This window comes from Squalius cephalus (assembly GCF_949319135.1).
Source record: "Squalius cephalus genome assembly, chromosome: 23".
Taxonomy (NCBI): Eukaryota; Metazoa; Chordata; class Actinopteri; order Cypriniformes; family Leuciscidae; genus Squalius; species Squalius cephalus.
In genome coordinates, this window is record NC_137144.1 from 3,884,052 (window position 1) to 3,906,844 (window position 22,793).

A 22,793-nucleotide genomic window follows, 5' to 3' on the forward strand; every position below is an offset into this window, starting at 1 on the left:
TATATAGCTCAAAGTTACTCTCAGATTTAATGTTATACTTCGACAAACTATACATCATTAAAAAGATATAAGACTCAAGTTTCAGTATTTGACCACTATTGTATTCTGAGAAACTTATAGCGACAGTTATTTCTTAATTTGTGTCAGGAGTTATGAAATGAAAAAATGAGTCGATACCTTTAATATGAATTATGCACGTCAGCCGCTCCCATTCATAAAAAACTCCCGTGCTGTCGTCATGACAGCGATACACAAAACAACGTCCCTCAGGGCTTTAGCTCAAAAATGTGCAGATTTGGAGAAATATTGATATATTCTCATAGATTCACATCATATTTCTATAGACAGGAATAATATTTATTGAATTTATACCAAATGCGTCGATGTAATCATTATGAGCGCTTGCATACTCTGATACTGTGTTTTCAATCCATACCAACAGCCTGAGGGCGCTATTATGCACAATAATTGTCCATATATAGAACATGAAGAAGAGCCATGATCATGTGACATTCCAGGACGTCACTGATACACACAAAGCTACAGAGTTCGCGCTGTAAAATGCAGATACAGATGTTTTGAAGATAATAAACATGATTGCAATGATATTTGAGTTACCTGTGTTTTTCAAGACATGCCAGGTATTTTCATAATAATAGATTATATTTATAATGTAATGCTAATCTATATAGACTATCATTGTGCAGAACAGTATACAATAGTATATTTTCTGATTTTTTTATCTGAAGCCAAATTAGATCACAGAAGATTATTTAAAACACTCATCTTGCGTTTTAAAGTAAGTTTGGAGCACAAACATGGTTTTAATCTCATAAATTGTCGTGTATTGATGGTGTGCTAAGCTAACATGCTAGCTAGCCCTAGGTGCACATGCAACCTAGAAGTTATACTTTTATGTTTTTTTGAATGCTTACTGAAAGTTTCTTTATTCAAGAATGTTCTTTATTCTTTATTTGTCATGATCCGGGTTCCCTCTTTCTCTGTCTCCCTCTTGTGGCCACTTCTCACTTTGTTTCACCACACTATCACCCTTGTCTCATCAGTACCAGCTGTTCCCATTTATCCTTAATCTCCGTTCACTTATCTCACCTGTTTCCCCTTTCTCCCCTGATGTGTCCTGCTATTTCTAACACTCTCTTTCTCTGTTTCTTTGTCAGTTTATTCTGATTTACCTTATGCAGAAGACGTATCTCTTACCTCTCTTATCAAGTGAATCTAGTCCTGTCCTGTCCTGTCGTGTCGTGTCTTGTATGGTTCGTGTGGAAGCCTCACTTCGAGTCAAGTATTCTCTTCCTATCTCATGCTGGCTCACTGAACTCTGCCCTGCCAATTCAGACGCTGAGTTCCTGATCAAGACGCGGTATCCGGCCAGAGGTATCTTCTCTCTACTGTCTCCTCTTGGAGCACACTTCGTCTGACGCCTGCTGCGCACCCTGAGTTCCTGTCGTTTCTGCTTCCAGCAGTTTATGTTGATTTCTACAAAGCGAAGTTTTCAGTTGACTGTTTCCAGAGAATACTGTGAAGATTTGTTTCATATTACTTCTGTGAATCGCTTCTCATTAAAGACTGCATATTGAGAATCTCGCATTTTGGTCCCATCTCTCTTCATCACAATAATGTGTTATAACTGCGGTTACAGTTATTCATGTGATCATACATGCATTATAATGTGTAAAACAATATATAATTAATGCATTAAAAATACTTTTATAATGCAATATGTATAAAGGCTTTAAATAAAGTGTTACTGATATTGTTTTATAATCATTTAATCCAAAATAATGATATTATTATAAGAATAAAATTATTCCTTTCAACAAAAAAATAAATTATAAACATATTTCCACACTGTGTCTCACTATGAGTTTAATCAGTTTATTACAGGTTTGTTTTTCCTTTATTTATTTCTACACTGAGTTCATATTTAGTTAATCTTTTATTGTAGAAATCATACATGGAAAAAAGAGATTTGACATCAGAATGTAAATGTTGCTACTTTCTGTAGTTCAGTCAATGATACTGAATCTCTTTTGCTCATGTTGTGCTTATAATTCAGTGTTTTGTTCATTCTGTGTGATTCAATTGTGTTTTAACTCTTTTTGAAATTGAGTTGCATTTTGAGTTGAATATCTCTATGTTCAGAGTTATAACTGCTGTGAATGTGTGTGTGTGTGTGTGTGTGTGTCTCCTGCAGCTGGTCCCACAGTGAAGCCCTCAGTGTCTCTGCTGCCGTCCTCTTCTCTGCAGATCTCTGGAGACTCAGCCGCACTGCTCTGCCTGCTCAGCTCTTACTCTCCACAGTACTATTGGTGAGCTGGACACTGGACGGGTCAGAGGTCACCGAGGGGGTTCTGACCAGCGCAGAGAGCCAGCAGACTGACCAACAGCAAACCCCAACCGTCCGATCAATTCCTCATGGACAAAATCAAGTCCCGCCCTACATTTCTTCTTGTTCCAGAAGACGTTTCACTCAGATATACGTCACGATAGGGAAGAAAAGATGATTGCAACCCCCATTTCATGCCAACCGACTGTGGGTGCTTCCCAATTCACATACCTGTACACTATTTTAGGACGTTTTTTAGTATAAATAGTTTGAATAGTGTGTTTACACCAAAAATTACAAAAAGAAAAAGTAAACTTTAAAGGGTTTACACAGTTTTTGAGATGTTAGATATGCACAAATATGTACAGGTTGCACAACAATAGCACATACATTGGGCCCTATCATACACCTGGCGCAATGCAGGCGTGAAACATGTTTTTAAAATAATAGTACGTGGGTTGATAAGGAGCATACTGTATCTAACAAAAATAGCAGTGAGTTTATTCATAATGATACTCTAAAATTTATTATAATCGCCATTGTTTGATCCATAATGAATATTGTGTTGCTTTTGTACTAGGGCTTCTTGAATGCTTGACAATTATTGATTGATAATTAAAAAGGTTTTGATATATCAAATTGAAAGAGAGTCTTAGAATTAACAAGTTGCAGTATATGATGTCACCATGCTATGAGAAGAACAATCAAACCCCCCTCCCACCACCAAATGTCAATTTGAACAGGTTAAGGATTAGATTACAAAACGCTTGTACTTATTTCCTTTTATCACCTAATTTTAACTTCAGCAAATCAGCACAGTGCTCATACGACAAAGTTTGGATTACTACAAAAACTGAGAATTCTTTTACCCGACCAGCTTACATACCGGGAAAGGAAAACACAACTGCCTACAAGGATAAGAGAAAATGCCTCTTCTGGAATCTACTTGCTGCACTAACTGCCACAGACTTTTACAAAGGATTGCAGTTCTTGAAACAAAGTTACTTACGGGACCACCAAACCAGATGAAGCACACAACAGAGCTTCGTCATGAGCCGCGTTTCCACTGTCGGGCCAGTGCGAGCCAGGGCTTTAAACGGGCCGTGCCGGGCTAATAGCCTCGGGCTAATAGCACCGGGCCTGCGTTTCCACTGTCGGGCCAGAAGCTCACAGCGCGTCACTAAAACACGCCCGTAACACGCCTCTCTGGAACAACGTCACACTAACCCATCATTACACTAATGTCACAGGTCGGGGTGGAGCGCCAGCGGGCCGCCCACCCCTTCGCTTGCGTGCCGCCCCTGAGGAGCTGACCGTGGACACAAAGGAGACAGACACAGAATTAAAAATAAATGTTCTTTATTAAATAAATAAAAAGTTGCTTAAAAAGTCTCTTCAGCGTTCTCTTCGCGCATCTCAGCACCTTCAGACAGAGAGAGGAATGAACATAATTCACAGCTTCCACGTTATCTTCTTCAGCGTTCTCTTCGCGCATCTCAGCACCTTCAGACAGAGAGAGGAATGAACATAATTCACAGCTTCCGCGTTCTCTTCTTCAGCGTTCTCTTCGCGTATCTCAGCACCTTCAGACAGAGAGAGGAATGAACATAATTCACAGCTTCCACGTTCTCTTCTTCAGTGTTCTCTTCGCGCATCTCAGCACCTTCAGACAGAGAGAGGAATGAACATAATTCACAGCTTCCACGTTCTCTTCTTCAGCGAGCTCTTCGCGTATCTCAGCACCTTCAGACAGAGAGAGGAATGAACATAATTCACAGCTTCCGCGTTCTCTTCTTCAGCGTTCTCTTCGCGTATCTCAGCACCTTCAGACAGAGAGAGGAATGAACATAATTCACAGCTTCCGCGTTCTCTTCTTCAGCGTTCTCTTCGCGTATCTCAGCACCTTCAGACAGAGAGAGGAATGAACATAATTCACAGCTTCCACGTTCTCTTCTTCAGCGAGCTCTTCGCGTATCTCAGCACCTTCAGACAGAGAGAGGAATGAACATAATTCACAGCTTCCGCGTTCTCTTCTTCAGCGTTCTCTTCGCGTATCTCAGCACCTTCAGACAGAGAGAGGAATGAACATAATTCACAGCTTCCGCGTTCTCTTCTTCAGCGTTCTCTTCGCGTATCTCAGCACCTTCAGACAGAGAGAGGAATGAACATAATTCACAGCTTCCGCGTTCTCTTCTTCAGCGTTCTCTTCGCGTATCTCAGCACCTTCAGACAGAGAGAGGAATGAACATAATTCACAGCTTCCGCGTTCTCTTCTTCAGCGTTCTCTTCGCGTATCTCAGCACCTTCAGACAGAGAGAGGAATGAACATAATTCACAGCTTCCGCGTTCTCTTCTTCAGCGTTCTCTTCGCGTATCTCAGCACCTTCAGACAGAGAGAGGAATGAACATAATTCACAGCTTCCACGTTCTCTTCTTCAGCGAGCTCTTCGCGTATCTCAGCACCTTCAGACAGAGAGAGGAATGAACATAATTCACAGCTTCCACGTTCTCTTCTTCAGCGTTTTCTTCGCGTATCTCAGCACCTTCAGACAGAGAGAGGAATGAACATAATTCACAGCTTCCATCGCCATCGACCGGAAGCTTCAAGACTTCCGGTCGATGGCGTGATAAAGTGAACGTGTAGAGGAGAGCTCCCGAGCAAATGGTGTTTTACTTATAAATTTACGCCTATAAAGTGACTATAACCTTTCACTAATGGTTTTCCGTTTCTGAACTATTATTTGGGATGTCAGATAAAAACAGAAAGGACAAGGTTTCGAACAAAAGCATTGAAGAGGGACGTACAACAACGCGTTCCATGGCGGCTGAGCAACTAACGCTAGCCATGTTGGTGGAGGAACTGGAAAAGAACCGAAATAACATCACGGACGAGCTGACAAAATTGATAAAGATGTCGCTCTCACCGATTCAAAATACACTAGAAGCTGTTAAACAACAAGTGGAGTCGTACGAAGTTCGCTTCAATGAGGCGGAGGACGTGCTTACAGACCACAGTGACCGGATCTCTACACTGGAATCATCCGTGGCGGAGCTGAAGTCCTCTGTGCGGGACCTCACGAAAGAAAACAACGGTTTGAAGGACATGTTGGACGGGTATGAAAATAGGCAAAGGCGTACGAATCTCAGGGTCATCGGCGTCGCGGAGGACAGCGAGCGGGGGAAGTGTCCTTTGAAGTTCATGTCTGAACTCTTGGTCAAAGTGCTGAATGATGACAGCTTGTCAAAAGCCCCGGAGCTGGAAAGATGTCACAGAGCGCCGATACCTAAACCGAGCCCTGACGCAAACCCGCGGCCGTTCATCCTTTGCTTCCACCGCTTTCAGGAGAGAGAGCGCGTCCTGCAACTGGCTATACAAAAGCGTCAGCTCTTTTACGAGGGCAGGAAAATCTTTATCTTCCCGGATCTGAGTGCTCGGCTGGCGGCCAAGCGCAGCGCCTACAAGAAGGTAAAATCACAGTTTTATGAGAAGGGGGTTAAGTTCAGCCTACGATACCCTGCAACGCTGGTGGTGTACTTTGAGGGATCTCGGCATTCATTCAGCTCTGCAGAGACTGCTGAAACTTTCTACAATCAACACCTCGGCTCAAAAAAGGACTGAGTTGGTGATGACTGGACAGGAGGTACACATTTAAAAATGACAGGATTGATATCGTCCACAGGGGGTCCTTATTACAATGACTTTAATGACTTTAATCTAGGGGACTACACTCAGTTGGAATGTGAATGTTGAATGTCTCTTGTCGCTTCTGGGGGCAGAGTGCAGATAGCCGAACTCTGCAAGTGCCCCTCTCTCAGAACTGATTTAATCATAATCAATGTGTTTAGTTACACACTTAGTGGGACGCCACATGCCAATGTGTTCTCATTTGTATTTTACCCTATTTTTCAATTTGAAGAGGCACTTTAAAGCGCAACATTATTCTGGTTTAATATTATTGATAACATATCTTAATTTCATTGTAATTTTTTTTTTTTTTTTAGGTATGTGTTTATATTATATCGCTCCCACCATATATTACTGGATTATATTGATTTTGGCATTATATGTTAAGATTTAATGCTCGGATAGCTCTCCCAGGGAGAGTAGATAAGTTGAGGATAGAACCAAGGAAGTCAAGTGTTTATCACAAGGGGGTGGGGGGTTTGGGGTTCACACAGAATAATTGTATTCTTTATTTTATATCAGGATTACAATGCATTTTGGTTAGAGGTTATCAGGATGACTAATTACATTGTATTGTCCCTCAATGTTAGAGGTTTAAATTCACCGTATAAGCGAACAAAAGTCCTAGATTTCCTGAGAAGGAAAAATGTTGATGTGGCTCTCCTATCTGAAACTCATTTACAACCAGCTTGTGTCCATCGCATGCAGAATAAACATTATAAAGTGGTGGCGTCCTCGGGGGATGGCTCTAAGACTAAAGGAGTTATGGTATTAATGAAACGCAAACTTAATTTGGTTATTGAGAAGGTTAACTCTAACAACTCAGGGAGATTGGCCTACTGCGGGGTCTCTATTCAGAGTAAAAAAATAGCTTTTATAAGCATTTATGCCCCCACGATTTTTGACTCATCCTATTTTCCTTGGATGACTAAAGAGTTGCTAAGTTTGTCTAATTATTCACTTATTATAGGATCGGATATGAATACGTTCTTTGATTGCAATTTAGATAGATCTAATCCATCCATTACACGTGCACAAGCTTTATCTTCTGAGGCTTTAAAGAACTTTGTCAAAGATATAAACTTGGTTGATATATGGAGGCTTCAGAACCCTACAGCCAGAGATTATACTTATTTTTCCCCCTATCATAAGATGTTCTCAAGAATAGATTACATGTTATCCACATCAGATTTGATTGCAACTGTAGATAAGATGGTTTTCTTACCTCGTATTATCTCTGACCATAATGCAATTATGACTTTATTTAATTTTGACTTTTTACAAGGTAAATCGTCTAGGTGGAGATTTAATACAACTCTGTTGAGAAATGAAAAATACCTTGCACAAGTTAAGCCCAAACTAGTGGAATTTATTAATATTAACAAAGACTCAGTTTCAGACAAAGCGATTGTTTGGTCAGTAATCAAAGGCTTTCTGCGCCAAAATGCAATTAGTTTTTCATCTTATCTTAAACGGAGCAGAACACAAAAGATTACTCAAATGGAACAGGCTTGCTGCAAATTAGAGAGGGAGCTTAAGGACAACTATAGTAATCAGGTAGCAATAAAGCTTAGGGCTGTGAGGGCAGAACTAGATAATATACTGAGGCAACGGACTGAATTCATGATGCATATCACCAAACACAAATATTACACTGATAGTAGTAAACCAAGCCGTCTCCTTGCATTAACATTAAAACAACAAGAAAACCAATTTAATATTCCTTCTATAAATTGTCCAGTGAACGGATTGGTCACCAAAACAGCCGACATTAATAATTCATTTAAATCATTTTTTGAGAACCTCTACTCTTCGGACGAACGATCCTCGCAGGACTTATTTGATTCATTCTTTGACAACCTGAATTTACCTGAGTTATCGGACAATGAATCCAAGGACTTGGATATCCCCATAACGCTAGAGGAATTACATACAGCGGTTAAATTAACCAATAGGGGGCGCTCACCAGGAATTGACGGGTTACCTGTGGAGCTGTATCTGGAATTATGGGATATTATAGGACCTATTTGGCTAGATACTATTAATTCAGCTATAGAAAAGGGCTTCTTCCACAGGGATCTCAACACAGCACTTGTTTCGGTACTCTATAAACCAGGGAAGGACCCCCAGAATTGCTCAAGCTATCGCCCTATTTCTTTAATTAATGCAGATATAAAAATTTATTCCAAAGTTATTGCCATGCGTCTTGATAGGGTTACTGGGAAGTTAATAAATTTAGATCAGACTGGTTTTCTTAAAGGGCGGCTAGCTTCAGATAATGTCCGGCGGCTTCTACATATTATCTCGGAAACCAAAAAGACAGAACTACCTTGTGGATTTTTATTTCTTGATGCTGAAAAAGCGTTTGATCGCCTGGAATGGAGATATTTGTGGAACGTACTAGAAAAATTCAAATTTGGCCCAAATTTTATTAAAATGATACAAGTACTATATTCTAATCCCTCAGCAAGGGTTGTTACAGCTGGGCACCTTTCTGATCTTTTCAGTATTTGTCGTGGTTCCAGACAGGGGTGCCCAGCATCTCCTTCCATTTTTAATTTATCACTCGAACCATTAGCCCAATACATACGTCAAAGCACCTTAGTAGCTCCAGTTAAAATAGGGTCCACATTACACTCCGTTTCTTTGTACGCGGACGATACACTTATTTATCTTTCGGATTTACAGCAATCCCTTCCGAATGTTCTAAAAATTATAGAACACTTTGGTACACTTTCTGGCTACAAGCTTAACTATTCCAAATCAATTTTAATGTTGTTGAATACGGATCTGAAGAAATTAAATATCCAATCCCGTATACCAGTGGCGCAAAAGGCCACATATTTAGGTGTTGAAATTAGTCCCAGTATCCATGCAATAGCTAGGAATAATTACTCATCTATTTTGAAAAAAGTCGAGAATGACCTAGTGAAATGGGCAGCATTCCCATCGCCCATGCCTGCCCGCATGGCTACAATCAAAATGAATATTCTTCCACGCATAAATTTTATTAGTTCTATGATTCCAATATTACCCCCGACAGGCTACTGGCAAAAACTTGATTCAATGCTTAAAAAATTTACTTGGAATGGGAAGAAGCCGCGCATTAAATGGTCAACATTACAACGGGATAAATCTCAGGGTGGATGGGCGTGCCCGAACTTCAAACTGTATCATTGGGCCTTTATATTACGTTCTTTAAAATACTGGCATGATGCGGAATTAGTGTCACCTTGGAAAACGTTAGAACAGGAGCTGGTGCACCCATTTAGGCTTCGGGATGTGATTTTCTCTGGTTTGAAACATAAGACGTGCTATTCAGAATTTGGACCAATTATTTCGTATACATTACAAATTGTGAAAAATTTTGAGAAACACGTAGACTTCAAACTGAAATGGCATAAACACTCTCCTATTTGGCACAATATCAATTTATTGACAGGTGGTAAACCATTCATTTCTCAACTGTGGGCTCAATATGGGATATGGACGTTGGGGGATATCTCAGGGCAAAATTCTATTTTAGATTTTCCTGTTCTAATGTCCCACTTTGATATTCCAAGAAATTCACAATTCCTCTATTTTAGGGTAAGGTCAGCACTTAATTCTCTCAAGGTTCCCTGGGGGTCTGCATTAAAGATTCATTCTATAGTGTCTCTTATGGAAAGAGCACCCCAAAGGAAAACGGTCTCATTTATTTATAACAATCTCATGTCATACATCACTACAGAATTGCCTGGGTATAGATCGTGGGAGGTGGATATACCTCTTGGAACAGAGACCATTAATTGGGAGGTGGTGTGGAATAATGTATTTGAGTCTTCTAAAAATCCAAATCACCAATTAATCCACTACAAAATCTGCCATAGGACCTATCTGACACCACGTAAAAGACATTTATTAGGTCTAGTGCCCAACCCCTTCTGTACATTTTGTAGTCAGGGCACTATGGGCACATTACTACATGTCTTATGGGAGTGCCCAGATGTACAAAGATTTTGGGGCAAAGTTGTGGATAAAATGACTGTTCTGGTGGGAAAGAAGTTTTCTCTGGAGCCGGCGCTGCTTCTTCTAAATGACGATTCCAGGTTCAAGATCACTGAGATAGAACGTAAACTTTGGTTGGCTGGTTTGACTGCAGCGAAAAAAATTGTTGTTCTGAGGTGGCTTCCTCCGCACCGATTATCAATAAAACACTGGCTTCAAACTCTTCTCGAGGTGATCTACCTGGAGTGGTCATCAGCCCGTATTAATAATGTCAAGTTAAAAACGTTGGTGATGTGGGAAAAGGCTGCAGGGGATGTAAAGAAGCTATTGTTATGACTTTTTGTATCTTTCATTTGTGGTAACCCGTTAGGTCCAATTTGTAATCTTGATCATGTCTCTGGTCTAACTTGTGTGCTCCATAGGGAAGTGGGAGGGAGGGAGGGAAATGAGAGGGAGGGAGGGAGAGAGGGAGAGAGGGAGAGAGGGAGGGAGGGAGAGAGGGAGGGAGAGAGGGAGGGAGGGAGGGAGGGGGGTTTTGTAGTTAAGGAATGTGTGGTGTATATTACTTAAGTTTAATGCAATTACTGGAAGTAATGTAACTGCACAAATTATTATTGTTATTGTATCTTGGCAAAAAATTGAAAATTAATAAAAATATTAAATTACAAAAAAAAATAATTCACAGCTTCCGCGTTCTCTTCTTCAGCGAGCTCTTCGCGTATCTCAGCACCTTCAGACAGAGAGAGGAATGAACATAATTCACAGTTTCCGCGTTCTCTTCTTCAGCGAGCTCTTCGCGTTTCTCAGCACCTTCAGACAGAGAGAGGAATGAACATAATTCACAGTTTCCGCGTTCTCTTCTTCAGTGTTCTCTTCGCGTATCTCAGCACCTTCAGACAGAGAGAGGAATGAACATAATTCACAGCTTCCGCGTTCTCTTCTTCAGCGAGCTCTTCACGTATCTCAGCACCTTCAGACAGAGAGAGGAATGAACATAATTCACAGCTTCCACGTTCTCTTCTTCAGCGAGCTCTTCGCGTATCTCAGCACCTTCAGACAGAGAGAGGAATGAACATAATTCACAGCTTCCGCGTTCTCTTCTTCAGCGTTCTCTTCGCGTATCTCAGCACCCTCAGACAGGGAAGAGGTTAATGGCATTTCACCAATGCAGCAGGTCCAGGCAGAGAGGAGGTTAAAGTGATGTTTCACCCATACAGCAGATGCAGGCAGAGAAGAGGTTAAAGTGGTGAATACATATAACTCACAGCATTAGCGGGCTCTTCCAGCATTAGCCGGCTCTTCCAGTATTAGCAGGCTCTTCCAGCATTAGCCGGCTCTTCACTAGCCTCAGACAGAGAGTGGAGAATACGTATAACTCACAGCATTAGCCGGCTCTTCACTGGACTCAGGCAGAGAGAAGAATGGATACGTGTAACTCACAGCATTAGCAGGCTCTTCACTGGACTCAGGCAGAGAGAGGAACGAACAGAATTCACAGCTTCACCGTTCTTCCAGTATCAGCAAGCCCTTCCAGCAGTAGCAGGCTCTTCAAGCATTAGCCGGCTCTTCACTGGATTCAGGCAGAGAGTGGAGGGTAATGGTATTTCCCCAATGCAGTTGCAACTTACAGGGCTCAGGTAGAGGAGAAGTTAATAAACAGCTGTGACTGCGAGTGAACAGCAGAAACACAATTCCCACACTCGTGTATTCACCACACACTGTAAGGTTTCACTCGTGCTCATTTCCATAATAAAACTGCAATTCAACAGACTCACGATGCAACAAAAGCTTACACCCGCAATCCAGCCGAAGTCATCTCTCTCTCTCTCTCTCTCTCTCTCTCTCTCTCTCCCTCCCTCCCTCCCTCCCTCCCTCCCTCCCTCCCTCTCTCCCTCCCTCCCTCTCTCCCTCCCTCCCTCCCTCCCTCTCCGCATCCGCGGCCGCTCACGTGCTGCGTGCCTCACCTCTCCTCGTCCGCTCCTCGTGCTTTCCTGCCCCGACCAAAATGCCTTTTTATATCCATTAAGACACTCGTCCCAATTGCTGATCGCCTCCCTCATCTCTCACAGCTGACACTCGTTTCTCACTTCATTACCCTGCGATCGACCATCACGTCAACACCGGAACCGGCCCGGTGTCCCACCGGAAATGCTCCGACAGGGAAACGCCCCCTCAAGAAAAAAAAAAAAGATTCCGCCTGCCTTTTCGTCACCCCGTGACACTAACCCATCATTTCACCAACAAATGGAAGTTTTATCAGAAAACTAATCAGAAATCACTGGAAATAGCGTTGAAAACAAACATGATAAAAGCGTCCGTTTGCTGGCATTTTTGTTGTTTACTTGAATATTTAAAACCCAAGCATCGATGTTTTACCACAGGTTTACAATAAAAAGTAATACACTGATCATAATGAATTAATTTATGTCAAAATTGCACATTAGTCACTCAGAAATAAATTACCGTTTGGTCTATTTCACAAAAGAAAGAGGGGGTAGAGGAGAGGACACACTTACTTCTTCAGTCGCGTCTGTTTCTGTTTATCTGGTAGTTACAGGACATATTTACTTCACATTTAGAAAGAATGATCATTTCTACAAATATATGCCACCAAAAATACGACCTGAGGAGCTTTAGCACTCTCTCGACTCCCATACAGAAATTTTCAGTCAGAGAAACAGAGGAAGCTCCCGAAAAAAAAAAAGTTGCTTTATTTTGTCCGATATAAAGAGACGAGACGTAGGCTACTGACAGATAAAATAAAAACATGACTGTTGATAGCCTTTATGATTGGTCTGATTTCTTCAAGCGTTCACTATGTTTTTTTTTAATATGCTTATCTTCAAGCGTTTACTATGTTTACTATGGTAATGGTTAGCGTGCATAGTCTTTTGAATCACAAACACAGGCATTCAAATATGAACGCAAGTTAAATTATTTTAAAAGTCTTTAATGCTGACGGAATCATCCGGCGCTGCCGTCTCCCGACTCAGGTGAACTCCGCCTCTGTTCGTAACCACTCCTCTAGCCCGAGCTGGCCCACTTTGGCCCAAGGTATTCAACGGGCCAGAGATCCTGGCCGTTGGCCCCGAGTAAGCCCAGATCAAGCCCCGGAAGTGACAGTGGAAACGCGGCTATGGACACCCTCAGCATACCGGTGAGTCCCATGATACTAGTACTCCTCGACAGATAGAGAAACAAGCCGATCGACTTACTAATCGATGGCACAAACAGGGAGCTAGACCCAAAGGCACTCGAGACATCAGATTGTCACGAGCATCACATATTGCCGCAGTAGCATCCTCTACCCCAGATACAGCTCTGACAAGGATTGCAAACACTGGTCTACTACCACCGCCTATACATCTTGAGAACAGATTTGAAGTACTAAGGAATGTAAATGAGGAATCCCCAAACGTGATGAATGTGATCGAACACAGACTGAATGGGCCAGTAGCTAACACTGATGCTAACTGGCGCTCAAGGTCGAGCAGACAGCGGCACTCAGCTCAGAGCGCAGCCGAGCCCAGGACTCTGATAGTGGGGGACTCGATAATCAGAAACATTAGCAGCAGGGACACAACTACGTGCTGCCTTCCACAAGCAACAACTTCGGATATAAACAGGGAACTTCAGAACATTCTGATAAAACATAAGACTGCAAATCGACTCATCATACATGTGGGGAAGAATGATATTCATAAAGAGCAGTCAGAACTCCTTAAGAAGGATTTTAATGAACTTTTTGAAACACTTAAAAGACTGAAAGTTCAAACATTCATCAGTGGACCTCTCCCAGCAAGAGGAACAAACAGGTTTTCACGGTTACTTGGGCTTAATACATGGCTGCAAAAAACCTGCAATATAAAAGCAGTGAACTTCATTGACAATTTCAATCTTTTCTGGAGTCAGAGACAACTGTTTCATCGGGATGGCCATCACCCAAACAAACTTGGTTCAAGAGTGTTAAAGGACAATATCTACTTCTCCCTAAATCATCCTTCTGCAGTGTGTGCCAATCCACTCAATCTGAACGGCACACACACACCTGGACACAGTATGAATGACCACGGGACTTCACTTCAGCAGCAAAATGGACATGGTAACACCACTCCGCCACAACAACCTCTGCTCACGGACACAATCTCAGCTGAGCCCTGCCCACAGAGCTCACCACAGACAGACATATCAGAACTGCTTGAAGATTCAGCACCCAAGGACGACTTCCTGGAAAACAGCCAGGGAAGCCAGGACAGCATATTACAGCCTCCGATAACACCAGAGCAACAGCCCCTTTCACCAGACACTTTCTCCCTCTCCCCAGCATCGCCACTTCTGTGCTTCTCACAGAAAATGAAAGAACTGGTGTATGCTGGAACCAGACTATCCCACTCTTTTGCTGCAAGCCCCCAGATACCAACCAAAAAAAGACAGGCACCATTACCACCCGCACCAAAGCCTGCGGGCCCAGCTCGCCCTCCCCCTCCTGTGAGAGCTCTTCGGCCTCTGCCACAACGCCTGGGCCCACACCCTCCTCCATCTGCTCGAGGTGAACCAAAAACAACTGATACCAGCTCTCAGTGATATGTGTCGGGTCCCCGTTTTGATAACAGTAACTTTCTCAAATGTTTACAGAACAAGCGGGAACCCAGTGTGCCTGTATCTTTCTCTATTGCTGTTCTATTACAAGATAGAAAGTCTAAGGCCTTCAATAGCCGTACAGCAAACCTAACTAATCTGGTGCCTATTACACGTCAAACTAATATTGATGTGGGGAAAAGTAAGTCTGTTAAGTTAGCACTCTTTAACCTGTTAAGCTGCAACCCCACTTTTCAAAAATCCCCAGAAATGACATACCCAAACTGAAACAGATACAGTTCATGAACCCTTTGTACTAAAAGCACAAGTATGGTCTCATTTGAAAGCTGACACCTGGCAGTTTATTGTAAATGTAGAATTAATTATTGTCATAATGACAAAAATTGTTATAAATAGCTTCAAAGTTTTGTAAAGTTATTAGAAATTAATTTTAATGAAACATCCTCATGAAAATAAAATTGAAGTTGGCACTGTAGCAATCTAGAAATGCACTACAGCTAAAGCCACATGTCTAAACATTTTATGTTTAAAATCTGAAGATAATAAGTCCAAAACTCTGTATTTAGTTAAATGTTTTTCAAGACCATGTCAAATTACTTTATTTTGATTTGACGCTAAGATGCTGCTGATGTTTAGTCATCTTCTAAGTCATCCATTCAGTCTTATTGTCTCTATTGTTTTGTGGTGCAAACGATCCCCATTCAGTCTCAGTCTCCCCCTGCACACATTCACACCTCTCCAGCCTGGTTATGGCTCTAAATATGCATTTCTTTTGTCTGCATTATAGTTACTAACGACTGGCTATTCACATGCTATTCATAGGGTTTCAATCCCTAAATTCTTTTCTCAAAGTTCACCTCACATTTTAAATAAAGAATAAAGAACATTCTTGAATAAAGAAACTTTCAGTAAGCATTCAAAAAAACATAAAAATATAACTTCTAGGTTGCAGGTGCACCTAGGGCTAGCTAGCATGTTAGCTTAGCACACCATCAATACACGACAATTTATGAGATTAAAACCATGTTTGTGCTCCAAACTTACTTTAAAACGCAAGTGGAGTATTTAAAATAATCTTCTGTGATCTAATTTGGCTTCAGATAAAAAAATCAGACAGAAAATATACTATTGTATACTGTTCTGCACAATGATAGTCTATATAGATTAGCATTACATTATAAATATAATCTATTATTATGAAAATACCTGGCATGTCTTGAAAAACACAGGTAACTCAAATATCATTGCAATCATGTTTATTATCTTCAAAACATCTGTATCTGCATTTTACAGCGCGAACTCTGTAGCTTTGTGTGTATCAGTGACGTCCTGGAATGTCACATGATCATGGCTCTTCTTCATGTTCTATATATGGACTATTATTGTGCATAATAGCGCCCTCAGGCTATTGGTATGAATTGAAAACACAACACATCTCAGTAAGAAGCGCTCATAATGATTACATCGACGCATTTGGGTATAAATTCAATAAATATTATTCCTGTCTATAGAAATATTATGTGAATCTATGAGAATATATCAATATTTCTCCAAATCTGCAAATTTTTGAGCTAAAGCCCTGAGGGACGTTGTTTTGTGTATCGCTGTCATGACGACAGCACGGGAGTTTTTTATGAATGGGAGCGGCTGACGCGCATAATTCATATCAAAGGTATCGACTCATTTTTTCATTTCATAACTCCTGACACAAATTAAGAAATAACTGTCGCTATAAGTTTCTCAGAATACAATAGTGGTCAAATACTGAAACTTGAGTCTTATATCTTTTTAATGATGTATAGTTTGTCGAAGTATAACATTAAATCTGATAGTAACTTTGAGCTATATATAAAAAAAACGCTTCAGTGCGCCGACGCACTGGTGAGGCTTAACAGGTTAGCATCCGCTCACTTCTAAATCACTTATAGTCAACGACTTAATAACCACAAACAACCTGGATTTTATGCTTCTAAATGAAACCTGGCTAGAAGACAGCTGCAGTGCAACAGTCCTCAATGAAGCAGCCCCTCCTAACTTTACTTTTATGAGTGTCTGCAGAGCTGTTAAGAGAGGTGGGGGTCTAGCTGCTCTTTTTAAAGATATCTATCAATGTAAGCAAATATCATTTGGGAATTACTTATCTTTCGAATATCTGGGTGTTGTGTTAAAAGGTGCTCCACGCATTTTACTTTTCATTATTTACAGGCCTCCAAAATACTCTCCAGCCTTTGCTGAGGACTTTACAAAACTGTTATCAACAATTACCTCAGAGTTTGACTGTTTTGCCATTGCTGGAGATTTAAACATCCACATAGATAGTGCAGAGAACAATATGGCAAAATAAATCAAAAGTGTTTTAAAAACTTTTGATCTGACTCAGCATGTACATGGACCCACACACAATCGTAGACACACTCTAGATTTACTTATCAGTAAGGGTCTAAACATTTCATCGATTGTTAATTAAGGATGTAGCGCTGTCTGATCATTTCTGTATTTTCTTTGATATATTGATCTCTCCTGCCACTGAAGCTAGATCTGTGTCTGTCAAGAAGAGATGCTTCAATGAGAACACTAGTGTACTATATATGAAGGCTATATCCTTAACACCAAGCATATCTGCAGACTCTGTTGATTTTCTCCTTGATTCTTTTAACTCAAAAGTTAAAAGTGTAATTGATGATATTGCTCCTGTTAAAGTCAGGAAGAAGAGTGGCAGACAAAAAGCACCTTGGAGAAACTCAACAGCAGTGCAAAATATGAAAAGACAATGCAGAAAAGCAGAGCGCATGTGGCGGAAGACAAAACTTGTAGTCCATTATAACATCTACAAAGACAGCCTTCATGCTTTCAATATGGAACTAGGCAAAGCTAGACAGACTTTCTTCTCAAATATTATAAACAGTAATTTAAACAACACACGCACTCTTTTTGCTACTGTAGAGAGACTGACAAACCCCCCAAGCCAGATTCCCAGTGAAATGCTCTCAGACAGCAAGTGCAGTGAGTTTGCTTCTTTCTTCTCTGAGAAAATCAATAATATCAGAAAGGTGATCAGCACATCCTTGAGTTGCCCTGGGGTCAGACAGATCAAACCACCTGAGAAAGTAGTTACTATGTCTGATTTCAAAGAAATTGATGGCAAAATTTTGGAAGAAACCGTTCAGCACCTTAAAACATCAACCTGCGCTCTTGACACACTTCCCACATCATTTTTCAAAAGTGTGTTAAACAGTTTAGAAGCAGATCTTCTAGAAGTGGTAAATGCCTCACTTCTCTCTGGGAGTTTTCCAAACTCCCTGAAAACTGCAGTTGTCAAGCCCCTCCTGAAAAAGAGCAATCTGGATAAGACCATATTAAGCAACTATAGGCCGATCTCAAATCTTCCTTTCATAGGCAAGATCATTGAAAAAGTTGTCTTCAATCAGCTGAACAAATTCTTATGCTCAAATGGATACTTTGACAATTTTCAATCTGGTTTCCGACCGCACCACAGCACAGAGACAGCGCTCATAAAGATAATAAACGATATTCGCTTAAATACTGATTCAGGCAAATTATTGGTGCTGGTACTACTCGACCTCAGTGCTGCATTTGACACTGTCGATCATAACATACTTCTTGACAGGCTGGAAAACTGGGTGGGGCTTTCTGGGATAGTCCTAAAATGGTTCAGGTCATACTTAGATGGGAGAGGTTATTATGTGAGTATAGGAGATCATAAGTCTGAGTGGACATCCATGACATGCGGAGTCCCTCAAGGCTCAATTCTTGCGCCACTCCTGTTCAACCTGTATATGCTCCCAAATGAGCCAAATAATGAGAAAGAACCAAATTGCTTACCACAGCTATGCAGTCGACACACAGATCTACTTAGCCCTATCGCCTAACGATTACAGCCCCATTGACTCCCTGTGCCAATGCATTGATGAAGTAAACAGTTGGATGTGTCAAAACTTTCTTCAGTTAAACAAAGATAAAACTGAAGTCATTGTATTTGGAAACAAAGATGAAGTTCTCAAGGTGCACGCATACCTTCACTCTAGGGGTCAAACAACTAAAAATCAAGTCAGGAATCTTGGTGTGACACTAGAGTCAGACCTTAGTTTCAGTAGTCATGTCAAAGCAATAACTAAATCAGCATTCTATCATCTGAAAAATATTGCAAGAATTAGATGCTTTGTTTCCAGACAAGACTTAGAGAAACTTGTGCATGCTTTCATCACCAGCAGGGTGGATTATTGTAATGGACTCCTCACTGGCCTTCCCAAAAAGACCATAAGACAGTGTCAGCTCATACAGAACGCTGCCGCCAGGATTCTGAGCAGAACTAGAAAATATGAACATATCACACCAGTCCTCAGGTCTTTACACTGACTCCCAGTTCAATTTAGGATTGATTTTAAAGTATTATTACTGGTATATAAATCATTCAATGGCCTAGGACCTCAATACATTGCAGATATGCTCACTGAATATAAACCCAACTGATCACTCAGATCACTAGGATCATATCAGCTAGAAATACCAAGGGTTCACTCTAAGCATGGCGAGTCCGCTTTTAGCTATTATGCCAGCCGCAGCTGGAACAAGCTTCCAGAGGAGATCAGATGTGCTCCTACTGTAGTCACTTTCAAATCCAGACTCAAAACACTTCTGTTTAGCTATGCATTTACTGAATGAGCACTGTGCCAATGCTCGTCCGACTATCTGTACTGTATTTTATTTTTTATTTTTCTAAACTGTTTTAATTATTCTTATTTCTTTTTATTATTTTAATTTCTTCTATGTAAAGCACTTTGAATTGCCATTGTGTATGAAATGTGCTATATAAATAAACTTGCCTTGCCTTGCCAAAATGGTATATTAAAAGTGCAAAAAAATGAATATAAATGTTAAGACACTTTGAAATCAAGAACAGTTAAGTTAGTTTAATAAACTATATTGTTGTGTATATTGCAAAATACATACCTAGAGTATTTTAAACAAGTAAAGCAGCATGATCTGATAAAGTATAATCTGTTGAACAAAATACATGATTGTGAACAACATCAACAAATACATGAAATACATCATTATAATACATGAAGGATCAGTGAAATGCTATGGCAGTGCTAAATTTATTCATTTCTGTACAACATTTCTGTTGTACTTTTATTACCGAAAAGTACACTATGAATATTACATCACTAAATAAATAAGCATCACAAACGTTCCGGAAAAGCAATGTGCAGAAGTGAATAATGCATGATTTACAAACTCAGGCCTACAAACGTCTGAACCAAAGAAAGAGTTTGAGTGTCACATCTTCATCTTCAAGTGGACGCTCACTTCTTTGATCACGACTAATGTTCTTCTTCGTGGGGCCATGACGCATCAAAACCCATCAGTGAGATCGCACCACACAGGAAGTTAAATGCACAGAGGATCCGGTAGATTTATCAAATTAAACGCAGCGGACCGATCGTTACTCGTCACTTTGTCAACATTAGTTCCTCCCGCTGCCAGGGAATAATCTGTTGATCAGCAAATCAACCTTAGACGCAACGCATGTAGTGGGCGGGGGTTTGAGCCGTCAGACGAGAGAAATCGCAAGGGAGAGTCTTTTGTGGAATCTGGGGCCACAGCTATGCTAGGCGATAGCAGCGTCCAGAGCAACCAAAACGTTCCAGTTTCACATTATTCTGGCGAGATATGAAAAATATTCACAACAACGAGCAAGCGAGTGATTATGTACATTCACTGAATACTGAATATTATGAAACTAAAATATATATTTCTCACTAGAAATGTAATCAAAACTTATTTTTATTGCAGAAACTAACGCAAAATATAGATTTTTCCATTTTTTGTCATGTTTTTTGTTCTCCGGCTGGAATCTTGAAAGTCACATGACTTGGACGCAAAACAATAGGAAAAAAAATGTAACAGTGATACAATTGAAGGGCCATTATTGTAACCCCTCTACGTTTTGCACTTTGGACCAACGTAGTCAGGGGACGTTTTTATATGAGACTGGGTTGTAAAGATATAGAAAACAACTAATTGCTGCATTTCTCATTCATTCTTTAATCTGTAATACAATGAAAATATCCTATTCTTATCATATAATGAATATTAATGTGAAAAAAATAATAATTCAAACTTTAAAGATAAAAAATCATAATTTGTGTAATGCTCCTGTTGTTAGTGTTTTTAGTTCAGTGTGTTATGAAGGACATGTATGTTTTCTGAATGTGAAATTTTGCCAGTGTAATGGAGGAATGAGCTTATTCTGAGACATATATGAAGTGTTTTGTTGGTCTGAGAGAGATTAACTCTTTGGCCAAGATTCATGTTGGTAATGAAGAGTTTTGAAAATGTGCAATTGAAAAAAAAAAAACTGTGATCAAATAAACACTACCATGTTTTTATTAGGGTTAAATGCCCTTGCTGAAGTTGTCTTTAAATGTTTAAAGTGTTGTGCTGTTTTTTATTTTATTTTTTTTAATCTTTCTTAGTTTCCATAAGATCATCTCTCAATGCAAATCAAACCAGTTATTAGGCTAACTGAAATAAACATAATCTCTAGGTTTGGTGAAGGGTGTGTGATGATGTGCGGCTATTTTAATTCCAAAGGCCAAGGGAACTTTATCAGGATGCATATTATCCTGGATCCATGAAGTAACTGGCCTTTAAAAATAAAAATCTTCCTGTCTCTATGGGAATTTAACATAGGGGTGTCCTGACTTATGCACCCTGTATTTTAAGGAAGAACATTTATTATTTACGATACATTATTCATTCACAAAGAAAATTTGTGTCCTTAAAGGTTGGAGTTTGCCTCTTTTCTTTTTTTTTTAATTAAGGCATTAAAATCAATTTCCATAAGATTATTTTTTAGTCCTCTTTTTAGACAACTTTATGGGTGTGTTCACTTATGCTAAGCACTGTGTGTAAATGAACTAAATTAAATAACGTTTTTACAACAAAAGTTAACCACCACTGATCTTACTTCAGCTGGACTAGGATGATATTTTCTTCTAGATCTGCTGAACAGCAGAAACAAACTCTGTTGCATTATTTTCCTGTTATCTTTGTAAAGCTGCTTTGAAACAATCTTTATTGTAAAAAGCGCTATATAAATAAAGGTGACTTGAGTTTGTGATCCTCCATCAGCAGCTGCAGTTTCTCTCAGCTGTATCAGTGCAGTCACTGTGACGTCTGACTGACAGAGGTTTTTGTACGACTCTTTATCACTGTGTGAACACTGGACCATAGTGATAACTCTGACAGTAATAATCTCCTGTATCTTCAGTCTGGACTCCACTGATGGTCAGAGTAAAATCACTGCCAGATCCACTGCCACTGAATCTAGATGGAGTTCCAGTATAACGGTATGTTGCATAATTTATGAGGAGTTTAGGAGCTTCTCCAGGTTTCTGTGAGTACCAGTGTAAGTAATAACCAACATAACCACTTATAGAAAAATACACATTACTGCTGGTTTTACAGTTTATTCTGACTTCTTCTCCTGGTTGAACTGCTGTTATTGATGGACTCTGAGTTACAGTATACTGTCCTCCACACTCTGAAGGAAAACACAAACAAAAATTAAATTATATATATATGATGATATACAGTATATGATAAACATACATATTTCACATTTTAAGATAACTAATAATCAGTATAAAAACTGTATTACACAAACCTTGAATAAACAGTGCAATGGTCCAGATGAAGATGTTGATTGTGTTCATTGCTGTAGTTTAGTCTTGTGTGATGATGAAGATTGTGTTGTGTTCTGCTCTCAGTCATGAAGTGTTAAACTCACAGCACTATAAACACTCTCAGAGCACTGAAGCATGTGCTGACAATGCAAAGAAGTGGGCAGGATTTACAACAGCTTGTGCTGATAACAAACTAATATACACTAGAGTTACAGAATCATGACTTTATTTAGTATTTTTATTGTGACTCCTGAGACACTGAGGATGTGCAGATGAACGTCCATCTCTGTGTCCATATTCAGTCATGTGACCATCATCACTGCTACACTTCCACTTCCTGCTCAGCTACTGTTCGGACGCTCTTGCTTACTGCTCCGCGCTTTGCTCTATCGCTTTTACATTTTATCTCCTATATTTTTATATTTTATTTCCTTTTATCACCTAATTTTAACCTCAGCAAACA

At 40.1% G+C, this 22,793-nt stretch overlaps 1 gene segment (V, D, J or C); it reads right to left on the reverse strand.

Moving 5' to 3' along the window:
* The window catches only part of LOC307151170 (Ig kappa chain V-III region MOPC 63-like), a 57,189-nt gene extending 34,771 nt beyond the window's left edge, over positions 1-22,418 (reverse strand). Inside the window, exons 1-2 of the V gene segment in view lie at positions 22,312-22,418; positions 21,869-22,188 (exon numbers count right to left, since the gene is read on the reverse strand).
* Between the last annotated feature and the right edge of the window lie 375 nt (positions 22,419-22,793).